The sequence below is a fragment of the Hyperolius riggenbachi genome, chromosome 8 (assembly GCF_040937935.1).
Source record: "Hyperolius riggenbachi isolate aHypRig1 chromosome 8, aHypRig1.pri, whole genome shotgun sequence".
In the NCBI taxonomy this organism is placed as follows: Eukaryota; Metazoa; Chordata; class Amphibia; order Anura; family Hyperoliidae; genus Hyperolius; species Hyperolius riggenbachi.
This window is the reverse complement of record NC_090653.1, coordinates 270,259,111-270,277,738: the sequence shown is the minus strand read 5'-3', so window position 1 is coordinate 270,277,738 and position 18,628 is coordinate 270,259,111. Positions and strand designations below refer to the sequence as shown.

Here is an 18,628-nt window from a genome sequence, read left to right as displayed (position 1 = left end):
TATTGAACCACTTATCTTTATTACATTTATGACTGCATGGCGGTACAAAGCATGCTATCCGCACGCTTCTTGTCCTCATACAAGGCCTGGGTTGTTGTGTCTCACAAAGCGTGGCCTTCTCCTCCTGCTCCTCCTCCTGTTCCATCACGTCTGCTGCTGCTGGGTTAGTGTTGCCGCGTGGTCCCTGTTTATTGAACCACTTATCTTTATTACATTTATGACTGCATGGCGGTACAAAGCATGCTATCCGCACGCTTCTTGTCCTCATGCAAGGCCTGGGTTGTTGTGTCTCAAAGCGTGGCCTTCTCCTCCTGCGCCTCCTCCTGTTCCATCACGTGTGCTGCTGCTGGTGCTGGGTTAGCGTTACCGGTCCCTTTTCCTGGAACCTCTTCTCTGTATTACATTTATGACTGCATGGCGAAAAAAGCATGTTACCTGTGCAAAGAAACATGACATTTTCCACATTTAAAAGACAGTTTTTCCTTTGAAACTTTACAATCAATTTTCTCAAAAACTATAAGCTCTTTTTCAAATATTTTTTTCCTCTTGTACCCACTCCCAAGGTGCACATACCCTGCTAATTTGGGGTATGTAGCATGTAAGGAAGCTTTACAAAGCACGAAAGTTCGGGTCCCCATTGACTTCCATTATGTTCGGAGTTCGGCGCGAACACCCAAACATCGCGGCGATGTTCGGCGAACGTTCGCGAACCCGAACATCTAGGTGTTCGCCCAACACTAGCTTACCTCAAATTGTACACAGAAGAACACGTTTCGCGGGTCTTACCCGCTTCCTCAGGACAATAGTACAGTGTGTGTAATACTCTGTAAGACACTGTACTATTGACCCAAGGAAGAAGTGGGTAGGTCCTGCAAAATGCGTTGTATATGGCCAGGTTTGCAGTGTACGGCCACTTTAACCGTCCAAAGAAAAGTAAAGTATTTTAATCTGGCCAACATTTTCACAAAAATGGTGACCGAAAATCATTTTTCTTCAGGGATTCCTTGACATGAAGGAAGAAGAACATTGACACAGACTCACACACGTAACTGTTTACTTTGTGTAGAACACTCAGTAGAATATTATTATTATTTCCCCAAGCACAGCGGAGCTCCTTATTGCTTAGGAGGGACCACCTGTGAGGTGGAGACCTCAGCAGACAACACAGAGTGACAGCCCAGCGGCAGGCAACCACAACGCACTGCTTAATGATGCGCGTCATACAGAGAGAGGCGGGCCGCAGTGATGTGACAGTGGCAGTATAATCACAGCGCGTCCAGACTTTGTTCTGGATCCCCCCAGCTGCAGCCTTCATTCTACTCTTGTGGTTTCTCTCCTGCTGATCGGTGATACTGAGAGTCTCAGAGAAAAGAGACCCGAATCACACAGGATTTATCGCTTTACAATGTTTCTTGTGTACTATTTGCATGTTCCTGCTTGGAATATAAAATTGTAGCTTTTTTTATCTAGTAACTGACTGAGTCAGATAGCGCAGCATGCATCCATGCTTAAAACTCAACAGCAGAATGGTAAGGACAACTCCAAGCCATTTAATTGGACTGGTCATTAAAAAACAATAACTGTTTGAAATTTTCTTTAACCTCTTCAGTATCGCCGCCACCACAGTTCACGCCGCACACCCATCGCCTCAGCCCAGCCGCTCTGCCGCCTCTATGACGGCAGAGCGCTGTTAGCCGGTCAGTAACCGATTTAATTGGCTCCTAACCCTGTGATCCAGGTGAGCCAATGAGATTGGCTCACATTGATGACAGGGTCAGGAGCTCTGCTGTCATACTGCACATATCTCCCCACCTTTTTGAGATGAGAAAAAGGGACACTTAAGCCACGCCCCCTGCCACATGCCTGGCCACGCCCCCTCCATGCCCCTAGTCACGCATACCATAAAGATTTCATAAGGAAAATATGTTGTTTTATAATTCAAACCACACTTGTCCTTTCTATCCTGGTTCATTTTCCTTCATAGTAACATTTTAAAATGAGTAATATGTCAATTTAAAGGATGGGAATAAAGTTTAGAGTCAAACACATTTTTTAGTAAAGAAATATATATATATATATATATATATATATATATATATATATATAGAAAGAGGGACAAAGTTCTGAAAGAGGGACATATGAGGAGAAAAGAAGGACAGAGGGACAGTTGGGAGCTATGCAGCAGACTGCAGTGGGGATACAGCGATGAGATCTATGCCCTGGGTGTGAAATCTATGCCCTGGCAGGAATAACAGCGTCCAAACAGAGAGTAGATTTTAATCACCACCGTCCGAAAGCGGTTAAAACGAAGAATTATAAGCTTTGTATTCCCTAAAATGTCTTTCTAATAAACTTGGTGACTAATTCCCCAGTAGTTAAGCCTGGTATACACGTTAAATTTTTATTATTGGCCAATCAGAATTGAGGTGTGTACCAGGCCTGGTACACACTTTCAATTATGAATGCGCAGCGCGGTGGCATAGTGGTTAGCCCTCTTGCCTTGCAGCACTGGGTCCCAGGTTTGATTTCCAGCCAGGTTACTACCTGCATGGAGTTTGTTCTCTCCGTGTCTGCGTGGATTTCCTCCACACTCCGGTTTCCTCACACACCCCAAAAAACCTACAGATAAGTTAATTGGCTTCCCCCTAAATTGGCCTTAAGCTCTGATACACATGGGCGTCCGCAGAAAAATTTCCAGAGGGGGGGCAAAAAGTGGGGAGCAAAAAGTGGGGAGCCGCGCCGCAAATTTGGGTTGGTGTTGTGTGGCCAAAAAAATGGAGCTATGTCATGCGGCGCGCCGCGCCGAAAAATGGGTGTGGTCATGAACCAGAATGTGGGTGTGGTCGTGGGTGGAGACAAGTTTACATGAACTAAGCAATGGTGGGACATTAGATTAGGACAGTGGTGGCGAACCTTTTGGAGGTCGAGTGTCCAAACTGCAAAGTCACTTTACTATCACAAAGTGCCAACAGCAATTTAAACTAAATACAAACGTTTTAACTCATACATGAACATTATGGAAAATTAAGTTGAAAATAAACTGTGAAGATAAACAATTTCATCCATCGTACTCCTGAAAAAAATTATTCATCTTTTTTAGAACCTCCCAGTTTCATTTTCTGTTTTAAAAAGCGGAAAAAGTAGGTTTAATGTTATTGTCTCATATGATGATGATTCAGCTTTTTCCATAGTCTCGCAGTTAGCAATCATGTGACCCCCAACAAGACAAATTCAGCAATCATGAGCCCCCCCCCCATCAAGACAAATTCAGCAATCATGAGGCCCCCAACATGACCAACTCAGCAATCATGAGGCCCCCAACAAGACAAATTCAGCAATCATGAGGCCCCCAACAAGAAAAATTCAGCAATCATGAGGCCCCCAACAAGACAAATTCAGCAATCTTGAGGCCCCCAACAAATCATGAGGCCCCCAACAAGACAAAGTCAGCAGTCATTAGGCACATAAATAGACAGCTTTTCACATAAATAGGCAGAATGCCCCCTTAATATGTAGACACCTCTCACCTGGCAGCAGTTCCCCAAAATTCACTCAATCTGACAGCAGTGGTTCCCCAAAAATAGGTAGCCCCAGGTCTATAGGTGTCCCCAGAATAGGTGGCCAGCGGTATAGATGTCCCCAGAACTGGTGGCCAGGGGTAGAGATGTCCCCAGAACAGGTAACCAGGGGTATATGTGCCCAGTATATATAGGCAGGGGTATATGTGCCCAGTATATGTAGGCAGGGGTATATTTGCCCAGCATATGTAGGCAGGGGTATATGTCCCCAGTATATGTAGGCAGGGGTATATGTCCCAGTATATGTAGGCAGGGGTATATGTCCCAGTATATGTAGGCAGGGGTATATGTCCCAGTATATGTAGCCAGGGGGATATGTCCCAGTATATGTAGCCAGGGGGATATGTCCCAGTATATGTAGCCAGGGGGTATATGTCCCAGTATATGTAGGCAGGGGGTATATGTCCCAGTATATGTAGGCAGGGGGTATATGTCCTAGTATATGTAGGCAGGGGGTATATGTCCCAGTATATGTAGGCAGGGGTATATGTCCCAGTATATGTAGCCAGGGGATATGTCCCAGTATATGTAGGCAGGGGTATATGTCCCAGTATATGTAGGCAGGGGGATATGTCCCAGTATATGTAGGCAGGTGTATATGTCCCAGTATATGTAGGCAGGGGTATATGTCCCAGTATATGTAGGCAGGGGTATATGTCCCAGTATATGTAGGCAGGGGTATATGTCCCAGTATATGTAGGCAGGGGTATATGTCCCAGTATATGTAGGCAGGGGGTATATGTCCCAGTATATGTAGCCAGGGGGATATGTCCCAGTATATGTAGTCAGGGGGATATGTCCCAGTATATGTAGTCAGGGGGATATGTCCCAGTATATGGAGGCAGGTGTATATGTCCCAGTATATGTAGGCAGGGGGTATATGTCCCAGTATATGTAGCCAGGGGTATATGTTCCAGTATATGTAGCCAGGGGGATATGTCCCAGTATATGTAGGCAGGGGTATATGTCCCTGTATATGTAGGCAGGGGTATATGTCCCAGTATATGTAGGCAGGGGTATATGTCCCAGTATATGTAGGCAGGGGGTATATGTCCCAGTATATGTAGCCAGGGGGATATGTCCCAGTATATGTAGCCAGGGGGATATGTCCCAGTATATGTAGGCAGGTGTATATGTCCCAGTATATGTAGGCAGGGGGTATACCGTATATGTCTCAGTATATGTAGGCAGGTGTATATGTCCCAGTATATGTAGCCAGGGGTATATGTCCCAGTATATGTAGGCAGGGGTATATGTCCCAGTATATGTAGGCAGGGGTATATGTCCCAGTATATGTAGGCAGGGGGTATATGTCCCAGTATATGTAGCCAGGGGGATATGTCCCAGTATATGTAGTCAGGGGGATATGTCCCAGTATATGTAGTCAGGGGGATATGTCCCAGTATATGGAGGCAGGTGTATATGTCCCAGTATATGTAGGCAGGGGGTATATGTCCCAGTATATGTAGCCAGGGGTATATGTTCCAGTATATGTAGCCAGGGGGATATGTCCCAGTATATGTAGGCAGGGGGTATATGTCCCAGTATATGTAGCCAGGGGGATATGTCCCAGTATATGTAGGCAGGTGTATATGTCCCAGTATATGTAGGCAGGGGGTATACCGTATATGTCTCAGTATATGTAGGCAGGGGTATATGTCCCAGTATATGTAGCCAGGGGTATATGTCCCAGTATATGTAGGCAGGGGGTATATGTCCCAGTATATGTAGGCAGGTGTATATGTCCCAGTATATGTAGGCAGGGGTATATGTCCCAGTATATGTAGGCAGGGGTATATGTCCCAGTATATGTAGGCAGGGGTATATGTCCCAGTATATGTAGGCAGGGGTTTATGTCCCAGTATATGTAGGCAGGGGTATATGTCCCAGTATATGTAGGCAGGGATATATGTCCCAGTATATGTAGGCAGGGGTATATGTCCCAGTATATGTAGGCAGGGGTATATGTCCCTGTATATGTAGGCAGGTGTATATGTCCCAGTATATGTAGGCAGGGGTATATGTCCCAGTATATGTAGGCAGGGGGTATATGTCCCAGTATATGTAGCCAGGGGTATATGTCCCCAGAAAAAGTGGCTATGTGTGTAGGAGGAGGGGAGCAGCGGAGAGAAGAGGGAGAGCTATGGGCACTCACCTTAGGGGGCTCTCCCTCCCTCTCTTGCTCTCCCCTCCGGAGTCCGGAATGAAGTGTGTAGCGGCTGGCAGCGGGCGGAACTTACCTCCTCTCGTCGCACGCGCCGGATGGATTAGCCGCTACTCTGGTCTGATCCAGACCAGAGTGCGGCACCAGAACTTCCGGCGCAGGAGCGAGACGAGGTAAGTTCCGCCCGCTGCCAGCCGCTGCACACTTCATTGTTCATTCCGGAGGGGACAGCGAGGCAGAGAGAGCCCCCTAAGGTGAGGGAAGGTGGGGGGAGACATCCGCCCTTCCCCACTGTGCCCATAGCTCTCTCTCTTCTCTGCGCTGTTCCCCTCCTGCTGGCTGCACGGGCACGCGGCCAGGGGGGGGCAGCGGGCGGCCAGGCTCGGGCAGATGCCCGGTTTTGCCGTATGTGCGGACGCCCATGCCGATACATACATTACATGATACATACATAGACATATGACTATGGTAGGGATAAGATGGTGAGCCCCTCTGAGGGACAGTTAAGTGACAAGACAATATACTCTGTACAGCGCTGCGGAAGACGACGGCGCCATACAAATAAAAATAATAATAATTGGTCAACCACTGATCATTTTTACCACCTCCATGTAGTATTAGGGTTTACCTATACACAGTGCAGTTTCTAGGCTAAAATGCACCCAGGGCGAGGGTGTAAAAATTGCGCCCCCCCCCCCCATCCCCCCCGAAGCAAGGTATGGGTGCCCGCAGTGTAGGTTAGCCAGGTCTAGTTGCACTCAGTATAGATTCCCCCAGAATAGGTACCCCAGTATAGGTAGCCAGCTATAGGTCCCCCCAGTATAGGTAGCCAGGCATAGGTGAGCCAGTATAGTTGCCTCCGGTATAGGTTAGCCAGGTAGGTGCCTCCAGTATAGGTAGCCAGTATAGTTGCCCACAGTATAGGTTAGATAGGCAGGCGTCCCAGGTATAAGTTAGATAGTTAGGTGCCCCCAGTACAGGTTAGCTAGGAGGGTGCCTCTAATATAGGTAGCCAGAATAGTTGCCCCCCGCATAGGTTAAATAGGTAGATGCCCCCAGTATAGGTTAGTTAGGTAGGTGCCTCCTCAGTATAGGTTAGATTAGGTAGCTGCCCCCCAGTATAGGTTAGATTAGGTAGGTGCCCCCCAGTATAGGTTAGATTAGGTAGGTGCCCCCCAGTATAAGTTAGATTAGGTAGCTGCCCCCCAGTATAGGTTAGATTAGGTAGGTACCCCCCAGGATAGGTTAGATAGGTAGGTGCCCCCCAGGATAGGTTAGATAGGTAGCTGCCCCAGTATAGGTTAGGTAGGTGCCCCCCATGATGGAGGGGGGAGCCGCAGCGGCGGGGAGGGCAGCCCGACCTCTCCCTCCCTCTCCCCGGGCCGCCCTCCATGCGATCCCCCCTCGGACGGAGTGCAGAGTAATGCGCAGGGAAGCGCTATAGAAAACTACTCACCTCGCTGGCTCCAAGCGCTGCTCTCTCGCTGCCAGTCTCCTCTCTCTGCCTACACGCTGATACACACACACGCTGCTAAACAGGAAGCAGCGTGTGTGTGTATCAGCGTGTAGGCAGAGAGAGGAGACTGGCGGCGGGAGAGCAGCGCTTGGAGCCAGAGAGGTGAGTAGTTTTCTATAGCGCTTCCCTGCGCATTACTCTGCACTCCGTCCGAGGGGGGATCGTATGGAGGGCGGCCCGGGGAGAGGGAGGAAGAGGTCGGGCTGCCCTCCCCGCGGCTGCGGTTCCCCCCTCCATCACAGCCCCCCCCCTCCCAACAGCGCCCCGGGCCGCGGCACGCCCCGCACGGCGGTAGAAACGGCCATGCCTCTACAGTTGGTAAAATTGGTTAGTGATTGGCCAATCATAATTGAAAGTGTGTACCAGGCATAAAGGACTCATGAGGCAGCACTTATAATCTATTTTTACTCACCTGGGGCTTATTCCAGCCCCTAGAGTCCTTTAAAGTCTGGTACACACCTTAAACTTTGATTGACCAATCATTGACCAATTTTGCCAGCTTAGCTACACAGTCTGCTCACAGTATTCAAAATCGGTTGACATTCGTACTACATGGAGTTGGTAAAATTGGCCAGTCATTGGCCAATCAAAATTGAAGATGTGTACCAGGCTTTAAAAACCACCAAAAAAAACAGAGTACTACAGTACAGGGCCATTATAGGAAAAAACAGGAATCTTTCAAAACTAATAAATAGCCACAGATTTAAAAAAATTGTGTCACACAAAGTGTTTATTTATTGTAAATATTTATATAGCGTCAACATATTACGCAGCGCTGTACAAGTATATTTCTTGTCAGTAAGGGCCCTTTTAGGGCTCTTAATCAGTTGGTATGCGTTAGTGTGCGTTAGTACGCGTTAGTGTGCGTTAGTGCGCGTTTTTTCCATAGCAGTGCATTGGGAAAAAGATTTCAGTTAAACGCGTTAAGTGTGAAATGTGCCATAGGAAAGCATTGGCATTACTTTGAAAAGTCAGTTATAACTGAGAGCAACTGATTAAGTGTAAAAGGACCCTAACTGTCCTTCAGAGGGGCTCACAATCTAATCCCTATCATAGTCATATGTATGTATTGTGAGGTGTATGTATCATAGTCTAGGGCCAATTTAGGGGAAGCTAATTAACCTATCCGTATGTTTTTGGGATGTGGGAGGAAACCGGAGTGCCCGGAGGAAACCCACACAGACACGGGGAGACCATACAAACTCCTTGCAGATGTTGACCTGGCTGGTATTTGAACTGCAAGGCGAGAGCGCTAACCACTACGCCACCATGCTGCCCAAGTGAAACTACAGTCAAAATCCCCCCTCCAGTAGCTTAGCCATGTTATTATAAATTCTAAGAACAACATTTAAAAAATAAAAAACAAAAGTGCCTTAAAGCAGAACTAAAGATCTAAAAAAAACAAAGAGTTTCACAAACCTGGGGCTTCCCCAAGGCCCAGCAGCCGTCCTTTTGCGCGCAAGTCCTCCACGATCCTCCGTTCTCCCGCCACCAGACTGCGCCTGCACACCCCGGGCTACGTGTAGCTTTCTTCGCATTCCAACCCGCAATAGTGTTATACGAGAATCCCCAGGTAAGTTAAACTGTTTGCTTTTTTTAGATCTTCAGTTATGCTTTAAAGTGTTAAATTTAATTTTCTTCCAGGAATCTTGTCAGGGTACCACACACAGTCACACTGAGCTCTCCAGCTTAAGAGATTCTTGTTTTATCTTTGGCTATAGATAAGCTTTACTTTTAGCAAAGAGCTTCTGTATTCCTCTAATCAAATATAAAGCTGTACATTTAGGAAACAATGCAGGTTATGCTTATAATGTGAACTGGATATTACATTGTTATGCAAGATGGCTGCTTCTAGTACTATATGGTGTGACGAGGGAAGGGAGAACTGTGATTTTGACACACATAATATTACTTTGGGTCATAGGTAGGTAGGATAACTATATCATCAGTACGTAGTAGGGGGACAGGTTTCTGATATCACACTGTGGGAGGGGTTTCACCACAATATCAGCCATACAGACCCCCCGATGATCTATTTGAGAAAAGGTAAAGATGGGAAAGGAGGTATCAGCTACTGATTGGGATGACGTTCAATCCTTGGTTACAGTTCCTCTTTAAAATGAGGCTTTGATTGATAATACAGCGTACTTGCAGTATCGATTTCAAATCTGTTTTTAAATATAGGCTTGTCACTGTCATTATTTACAATGCAGAAATGACTCATGGGTAGTTCATATTCTCATACTACAGTCAGTTTCACATAACAGCTCTTCTGTAAATGGCTGAGATTTGTAGCGCTTTAAAATAAATAACCCAAGTGTGCATTGCATAAAATGATTGTTCAGATTATATCATTTACTGCTATCCATTATTAAAGGGTTGTCCTATTTGAAATCTCTCACGATAAGACCATGAATAATAATGCAGTATGCTTGCTTTACTGACTTACTGCCTTATTAAGATACAGTGGGCTCGATTCACAAAGCAGTGATAACCCAGTTAAAGACTTTAGGCGTGATAACCATTTTTAGCATGCCTTAACTTAGTTTAGGCATGATAAGTTTAGGCATAATAAGTTTAGATAAGTTTAGATTTCGCGCGCAAAGTCCCACACGCAAAGCAGCGCCATTAAACTCTATGCAAAGTACACCAGACTTTGCTAGCGCAAAACTTTTGATCAGCTGTGCACTGCGGTGCTAACCCAGTTGGTGCTTAAACTTATCACGCCTAAAAACTTATCACACCTAAACTTATCATGCCTAAACTTATCACACCTAAACTTATCACACCTAAACTTATCACACCTAAACTTATCATGCCTAAACTGAGTTTAGGCATGATAAAGGGCTTTTCACTAGCGTGCTAACTGTTAGCACCGCTTTGTGAATCAGGCCCAGTGTGTATAGAAGAAGCTGTAGCTTTGTGCTTGACGATTTTTCTATCTCCAAGGACCTCAAAAAAAGACACTAGAGAGGCAGCAAAAAATAGAAGTCTCTCAGGGCGGGTTCAGAGAGGTGCTGAAACGGCGTTAAACAACGGTCAGCTCAGGCGCTGTTCATTCACATTAAAGCGGTATAAAACCCTGACATAATATTCCATTAAAACATGTTTTCCTACTTTTTATATGCCCTACAGTTATCACATTTGCTTTTGTGCATACGTGTTATTATTAATTTAGAAATTACAAGTTCCCAAAGTACAGTTTTTTTGCTCTGAGAGCTGCCTTTGCATTTTATTCATAACTTTTTTATTCCTCTTGAATTTTGAGCAGAAATGCTTTCTGAGTGTCTGACTGTGTTCAGGAGTGTCTGCACTTTCAGAGAAGTATTTACTTAATTGTATCAAGTGAGGAATGTAAACGCAACATAACATTATCTCCAGTTCGGATGCAGCCAGCTTTCTCTGCAGGGAACTTGTAAGTCCTGTGTTTAACTAATTGAATGCTGTTCTAGTAAAAAAAATGGTGGTAGTATATAAAATGCTGTAAATAATCTTTTAGAGCAAAGAAGAAATGCTGGGTTTCATTCCGCTTTAATTAACAGTGCTTGCTATCGTGGTTCGTGCAAACACCCCGCTCCAAACTGTCGTTTTCAGTCGTCCAGCATCTGCTAAGCATGGCGCTTCCATGTCTGCTTGGGGAGGGGAAAACGCAACACATTTAGCAAACCATGGAAAGCGCAGTTGAAGGTTGCTAAATGCTTCTCTGCTCGCTAGTAAATCGAGACGCTGCGCTACTGACTCAGATGGTTAACCCTTCGCACACTCTCATGCAAATGTTCATACAAATGCCTTCACAGAAATCAATCATCCAGGAACCACGGCTATCCCTACAGCTAAGTTAATAGCTGGAGTACAAAACAATACAATCTCTTGTATAGACACCTACACCATACAGAGGTACCCCAGTATTCGTAGGTGTCTTGACTCCGGCCCTGTAACAGGCATAGTGCAGATGCGCAAACGTTCATTGCATCAAACCTATCTAAACATTCGGAGCACATATCCTGACGTCCTCTCCTGGGACAGATAGTGCTTCAAACTAATCCCACAAGGGAGTTAAAGAGTACCCAATGCGGACTGAGTTTAGATTATGGGACACAGAGGCATGTTCTCTGCCCAGTTACTTGCCTATGTGTCCTTCTGGTGCCGCTGTCAGGCCCCCCGGGCTCTGCTGTTCCCCCTCAAAGCTAGAGACAGTCTGATTGTCGGTAGCCTCCTTTTGCCCTGCCAGCCGTCAATAACCTGCTCTACCGCCTCACTCCCCCGCCTCACTCCTCAGCCTCCACCAACTTGCTCCTCCGCCTCACTCCCCCACCTCCACCAACTTGCTCCCCTGCCTCCACCAACTTGCTCTCCCACCTCGCTCCCCCACCTCCACCAACTTGCTCCCCCACCTCCACCAACTTGCTCTCCCACCTCGCTCCCCAGCCTCCACCAACTTGCTCCCCCGCCTTTATCACCTCCTTCCCCTGCCTCCTCCAATCATCAGCTAAGCCATAACCCAAGTACTTCCAGGTCATGGCCATCTTGGATTCGTCTGCCGGTGAATGGAGGATGAACAGAGCCACGGAGAGCAGCATGGAGCAGCACAGTTGCATCTGGGAGGCGGCGTGGAGCAGGTAGTATGTTTTTTTTAGGCCGCCTCAGGTTCTCTTTAACAAAATATGTCCATGTGCACCATGCAGGGACGGGACAAGGTCCTCCAGCACCCAAGGCTGAGACACCAAAGTGCGCCCCTCCATCCCTCCCACCCCAGCCGTCACACACTGATTGCTATTGGACTAAGATGCACCCCAAGGCCCCCAACACCTTAAAGAGAACCCGAGGTGGCTTTGTATAACGTTAGTGGGGCACAGAGGCTGGTTGGGCACACTAACACCAGCCTCTGTTGCCCCATTGTGTGTGTCAAAGACCCCCCTGCTCGCCGCTATCCTCCCCGCAATGCTGGCGACACGCAGCGCGTCGCCAGCACAATGTTTACCCTAGCGCTGTCTGTCAGCGCCGCTCCCCCGCCTCCTCCGCATCGCCGCTACCCGCCCTCGTCCCTTCCCTCCAATCAGCGTGAGGGAAGGGACGAGGGCGGGTAGCGGCGATGCGGAGGAGGCGGCGGAGCGGCGCTGACAGACAGCGCTAGGGTAAACATTGTGCTGGCGACACGCTGCGTGTCGCCAGCATTGCGGGGGTATAGCGGCGAGCAGGGGGGTCTTTGACACACACGATGGGGCAACAGAGGCTGGTGTTAGTGTGCCCAACCAGCCTCTGTGCCCCACTAACGTTATACAAAGCCACCTCGGGTTCTCTTTAATCTCAAGTTATCTGGCTTGCAGTCACTGCCATGTATCCCTTTTTCTTATTTCTCTCTGCTTCAAACACAATAGGGGAATGATAGCTGAGTGAGATGTGCGCCCCCCTCCTACACTGCGCCCTGAGGCTGGAGCCTCTCTCGCCTCTGCCTCAGCCCGGCCCTGGCACCATGCACACACCAGCATACGTTATGTGCAAACTGACAATGGTCACAGATAGGGGGAGGAGGGAGTGCACTGGATTAAACCCTGGCCACAGGGGCATGTGAGTGTGTGAAGGGTTAACTGACTTTGCTATTTTGCTGGCCACATCCCCTTTAGCACTTAATAAATGTCCTAACTTGAGGCAATGTGCCTGGATTTATGTATTTTTTTTTGTGTGCTGCTGGCTCAGATGCCCATCTGAACCATCCCTTAAGAGTAGTTATTTATCTGCTGGATAAATAAGGCTCACAAAGAATTTGTTACCAACGGATCCAGTTCTAATCTTTTTGCAGCCTGATGCTCACCTGCTGCCACTCCTACCAAAAGGCTTAGAAAGAACTGCGGCTAATATGCAGTACGTCTTCATCCCCAGAAAAAAAGTGCACCCAGATTCAATGCCTCGTCCCCCTTCCCCTCTGAATATGCAAAGCGGCTGCAGTGGAGCACAATTACCTGGTCCATCACCAGGTCCTCTCCTCTTTTGCACTGCAGCTTATCACTGTGCGGCAGCAAATCTGCATAGGCTTGTGGTGTCACATGACATGCATTGGGAGGCTATGCTGCACGGTTATAGGCTTCAGTGCATAAGAGGAGAGGACCTGGTGAAGAACCAGGCAATTGTGCTCTGATGCAGCCGCTCTGCATATTGAGATATTGCCAGCCCCTAGATTTTGATGCCTGAATCAAATCATTCAGGTGGATTTATGGTAGGGCCGGACAAAACAGGTAACCACTAAAAGATCTTGTAGAGAAACTGTCCCCATATCTTCTCATGCCCTAATTCTCTCTTGGTCGTGTTTCTCAATCAACAACACAGTTAAAAACAAAAAGGCCAATGGCAAAAACCGCATGATCCAGATATACCAGAACTATATAGAAGACTTTGGGAGGCGCCCACAGAAAAACAGGGGTGGTGATGGTGGAGGAACTTCAAAAAAGAAGCACTTCTATAAAAGAACTATAAAAAAAAAACACTTTTAAAAAAATCCAATGCTGGCAAAACCTATTATTAAAGCACAAGATACTGTTGGTCAAGACACTTCCTTGGGTATAAGTGCCACCAGCAGGCCCGGATTTACATCACAGGAGCCTATAGGCAAAGATGTCCTGGCACCTTAGACTTCCACGAACCTACAAACCCCCAAACTGCACCACAAGTGTGTTGGCTGCTCCAGCTGTCACTTCTCCCTTACTTCCCTTACCCATCATAGGTAGCTACAGCTGTCCCTAAGCATTAGGTAGCCAGAGGTACCCTCAGTATTAAGTTGTCCCCTACTGAAGGAAGATCTCATCAGTGGAATGCCGACACCCGTGTGAGTAACCTCTCATTAACACTCCGCTCAGGACCCTTCATAGATAAAGAGGAAGGAAAGCGCTCTGGGAGGGGAGTGAGCCGGCTTTACATCATGAGGCGCCTGTGTGCCTTATGGTAAATCAGCCCTGGCCACCAAGAGTTAGAATACCGAGTGTGTGTTAGAGCCTATAAGCCTAATAGGCTGTTAACAAACAACAGAGAAAAGCCATTGTCACATAACTCTGATTCTTTGCTTACTCCATTCCATAAACAAATGAGAATCGTCCTCTTCACAATTGGCCTACTAACATTGAAAATTCTTACACAATTTAGGCACTTTCTATCTGAAGCATTTTCAACTGCATCACACCTACCACAACTTCTAAAAACCCTTGGAACCAGGGTGTTCTGTCATGCTGCTCTTACCCTTTGGAACTCATTACTAGACTCAATCCGGATAACTCCATCTCTTACTGTTTATATATCCAGATGGAAAGGCCACCAGTATATTCTGCCATTTACAGGCATTTAGCCATTTCCTCTGTTACATAATCCACCCTAAATATTGAACAGGGGATACGCCATGCTCGTTGAATCCCATGGTTGAAACACGCTTTGCAAATGTTGCTGAAAATGACAGTTATTATTGTCTTTCAATGGCCAATCCAATTACACCTCTTGGAGTAGTCCTTTAATTTGCGATCCTACAGTTCAGTTTTAAGTACGGATGTGCACCGCGCTATCTGACACAGACAGTTACTGGAGAACCTGAACGTTGATATTCCAGGCAGGATCATGCAAATAAAAGGCAACAAACATCAAAAATTGCTTTCAGGTCAACTTCACAATAACAACTCATGAAACGCGGTGATAGCTTCCCCTTCCCTCGCACTTAGTGCGCTCTGGAGCACAGCTATCATTTCTCGCCGCTTTATCCTTTATTGAGTAATTCTAACAGTGCGCGGAATTTAATTAGATTGATTTGCATTGCATTAATTCTGCGATTGTTTGCTTTGTTGTGTTTTTTTTTATTAGACTGAAATAAATGAGTAAAGCTGTGTTTTTTTTTTTATTCGCACCTCTTCCAGGGTAAACTACAAATTAGTTGCAGCGTGTTAATTTTGGGGAGATGTGTCACAATAGGCGTTTGAAAAGCAGAATCATGCTGGCTGCTTAAAGCAGCCGACCAGCCATACTATCCCAGGGAAAAAAATAACACCTAGAGAAGTAGATAAATACATGTTTTGATTTCAGTGAATTTTATATAGTAATAGTAGAAAACTGTTTCAGGCATTTTCCATCTTTACTGCCTCTGACTGAAGTTAACCACTTAACGACCAGCTAACGCCGATGGGCGGCGCCTGGTCATTAGTGGTATAGCATGGAAACTTTCCATGCCAGTTCATGGAGGGTGCCTCCGTGAACAGTGTGCGAGCCGCCGATCGCGGCTCGCACACGTAATGTAAATATGCGGGGAAGAAATCCCCTCTGTTTACATCATACGGCGCTGCTGCGCAGCAGCGCCGTAAGGCAGATCGGCGATCCCCGGCCTCTGATTGGCCGGGGATCGCCGGCATATGATAGGCTGAAGCCTATCCTACAATGCGCAGGACGGATATCCGTTCTGCGCCACCTAAGGAAAGGAGGGGAGGGAGGTAAGCGGGGAGAGGGCGGAAAATGCTGCGGAGGGGGGCTTTGAGGAGCCCCCCCCCCGCAACTCACTAATGGCCGGCGGTGATCAGACCCCCCCCAGCAGGACATCCCCATAGTGGGGAAAAAAGGGGGGAAGTCTGATCGCCCTGGTGTAATCCTGATTGGTGCTGCGGGCTGCAGAGCCCACGCAGCACCGATCATTAGAAATTCGGCTGGTCCTTAAAGAGACACTGAAGCGAGACTAAATCTCGCTTCAGGTCTTATATATAGCAGGGGCACGTGTGCCCCTGCTAAAACGCCGCTATCCCACGGCTTAACGGGGGTCCCTTCACCTCCAACCCACCCCCCGCAAAAGTTGGTCGTAAAATGGTCGTAGGGAAAACTCTTCCTGGAGGCAGGGCTAACGGCTGCAGCCCTGCCTCCCAGCGCGTCTATCAGACGCGCATCGCCGCCTCTCCCCCGCCCCTCTCAGTGAAGGAAGACTGAGAGGGGTGGGGGAGAGGCGGAGATACGCGTCTGACAGACGCGCATGGGGCAGGGCTGCGGCGGTTACCCCTGCCCCAACCAGGAAGCGCTCCCCCGCTGCACGGAGGGGGTTTGGGGGGACAGGGACCCCCGTTAAGCCACGCTATAGCGGCGTTTTAGCAGGGGCACGCACGCCTCTGCTAGCTATGAGGTCTGAAGCGAGATCTATTCTCGCTTCAGACTCTCTTTAAGTGGTTTTAATCCCGATGTCATTTCCTCCCTTACTCTTTTTTTCTCCTAGAAACTGCACTGTCATATCTAGCTTGCTTTGTAAATACATGTGAGTGCAGCATAGATCGTATTTCAGTAGCTTTTGCAGAGGTGTGAGGTTTGATTTCCCTTCTCGGCCTCGTGTCACACTGAGCTGCCCTCAGCCAATCATTGAGGAGCAAGAATGTGGGACGGGAGATGCCAAGCTTCCTTCTCTTCAGCAGTGTACCAAATAGAGCCAGGCTGACAGATAATATTTATTACTGCAGAAACATTTCTGAGTAGATTGGGGTGCTTGCAATGCAGGGTCAGGTTGTAGACTGCATAATAAACACAAGGCAGTGGGTTAAAGCGGATCCGAGATGAAAAACTAACTATAACAAGTAACTTGTCAATATATCTTCTCTAAAATTTAGATAGTTTACACAGCAAATCTAACCGTAAACAGCTTCAATAGAATATGATTATTTCTTCCTGTGATACAATGACAGCAGCCATGTTGTTTGTAAACATTACAGAGGCAGGATTATCTGTATCTTGAGCACTCAGCCTGTGAAAAAAACCTAATCCCCCCTCCTCCTCCCTCCTCCCCTCTGCCTCTGAAATCTCTGGCTAGTAATACCCCCCCCCCTCCTGCTCAGACTGAGCTGAGTTCCCATGAGCCCTTGCTACTGTCTGAAAATGCCTTGGCTCTCTGAAAACCTTTGGGCGTGGTTTGTTTAGTTTATAGGGAATTAGAGTATTAAAACAAAAAAGTATTTGGCTTGAGGAATGCCCTATAAACAGAAGGAAAGGAACACACTTATGCAATGAGTAAAAGTTCATCTCCACTTTAATGGAATTTGATTTTATGGTTGACAATCCCCCTTTAACGGTAAGAACATTTGTAGGAGACTGGAGTGACGTGTGTCTTAACAATGACTGATATTCAACCTTATTGTGGCTTTGTTTTAGTGTAGGAGTGACCACAAATGCATGGAAAAAGTTGTCAGCTAGAAAGCCCAGACACGCCTGTACAGCGCTGAGTAAACTCTTCAAGGGGAGGCGGGATTCAGCTACAGCTATAGTGTCTTTATCTTATCCAAAATGGGAAGCTTTCTGTTATTTGCATGTTGAGATAAGTTTGTTACTGTAAAAAAAAAAGTCCCACAATCCCGCTGGCACTGCACTGTTCCTGCACTTAGGCAAAGCCAAACAGACCAGGTAAAAAGAAAAAAAATGGGGAACATATAGGGACCTATTTTATAATGTATTTTTTGTGTGTGTAAATTTTAGTTTTTTCTGGATGCTACAACCCCCTTTAACTATTAATCAGTTAGGGATTTTGGGAACTTTATGTTCTGTTTCTTCTCAAAACTCTGTTTTTAGAGTACTTTATTGTCACTAATTAAGAAGACACAACACAAGAGATAAAGCTGGAGAGGAGGAGGCAAGCGACAGCAATAAATAAAATGCAGTTTTAAGTATTAATACCGTTCCGGGGCTACTTTAATGTGGCCTCCTCGGGGAGAGCCTACTTAATGGTTTATAAGTTCTTGTAACTTTGAAATCACTTCAGGGTAGATAATTTGTTGCCGGCGAGTCTCTGATGGAAGTGGCATATTGCATTATCCTGCAAGACTGTTATTGCACAGAATCCTCCTCTCTGCATCTCAAACAAAACAAGCTGTGAAATGAAAGAGCTCATTTAGAGGCTTTCATCATGCATGTTGCTTGGAAGTTGTTAGATAGCCCTCGGGGGGGCTCTGCACCCCCAGTAAACATCACAGGGAGCCCTCAAAATCTGATCGGAATTCACTGATGTTTATTTCCTAACGTTAGTGGTACCTCTAATGCCCAAATGGTTTGAAAGTTATTTTACAGGTAAGGTGGTGATTCCTATCTAATTTAATGAATGATCTCAACTTGAACCTGATACAGGCAACTGCGGTAGTATTTCCGTTTACCATAAGGCAGTGTAGGCTCGTACCTACAGGCGCCTGTTGATGGAAAGGCAGCTCAGCCTCCCTCCCTACTTACTTATGCAGAGTTCTGAGCGGAGTTTAACCACTCGAGGACTGCAGTGTTAAACCCCCCTAAAGACCAGGCTAATTATTGCTAAATTGGCCACTGCAGCTTTAAAGAGACTCCGTAACAAAAATTGCATCCTGTTTTTTATCATCCTACAAGTTCCAAAAGCTA

The 18,628-nt window shown here is 46.7% G+C and overlaps 1 protein-coding gene across 4 annotated transcripts in view; it reads left to right on the top strand.

Moving 5' to 3' along the window:
- FIBCD1 (fibrinogen C domain containing 1) overlaps window positions 1-18,628 on the top strand; it is a 392,313-nt gene that overhangs the window by 257,708 nt on the left and 115,977 nt on the right. The window lies entirely within an intron of this gene.